Here is an 862-nt window from a genome sequence, read left to right on the forward strand (position 1 = left end):
TTACACAATTGTATTAGTTTAATGGTATTTTAGTATCCTACTGTTAGCCCACTTAAACTAGCCAATTTTTGAACTTTTCAATCCCCAAAATACCCTCTTAAAGCCCCTGAAATCACTGTCCTACCCAATCCCTTCAATTGGTAACAACCCCAAACAGCTATAGCCAATCCAAACTATCAAATTCCTAACCATTGACTCCTAACTCAACTAGACAGATTACAAGACTTCAGATTTGAACAATCAATAGACTCCCTGATGATCAACTAGACAAACAATCAACAACATGAATTGCAAGTAAGGGGAATCACACACTATAGGATAAGTTTTAATTCACAACAATTTGGTTAAACCCAACATGTGACTGCAATTAGAGATGAGGCAGAGCAAGTGTCATGAAATGAAACCTGATTAATAACACGAGTCTAAGCTCAGACAATCATGAACCATTTCCTAAGCATTAGGTCTATTGTATAGGCTAACATTAATGATTAAGGGATCACATTGACAACATAATTGGTAGCCTGAACTTGAACAAACCAAACAGACACGAATTCAACCAGTTTGAACTTTAGACTAATGAAACTAAACAGACACAAACTCGCAAACTGGCCCAAGTTTGGACCTTAGACTACTGATCATAATTCAAACGAAAAATTCATGCCAATTTACAGAAGGGGAAAGGACAAAGTAAATAAACGGAACTGCAAGAGTGAACAACCAAAACTGGGTGTAAAAAAAACTTACCCGAATCACGATTCAATAAAACTCGAGGCTCTTCCCATTTTCAAGCCGGGATGGACTTTAACCATGTGTTTTCGAAGGAAAACAGCATGGCTAAAGTCAGTTCCTGGCTCAAAATTTA

This window comes from Nicotiana sylvestris, chromosome 6 (genome assembly GCF_000393655.2).
Source record: "Nicotiana sylvestris chromosome 6, ASM39365v2, whole genome shotgun sequence".
NCBI classification, from domain to species: domain Eukaryota; kingdom Viridiplantae; phylum Streptophyta; class Magnoliopsida; order Solanales; family Solanaceae; genus Nicotiana; species Nicotiana sylvestris.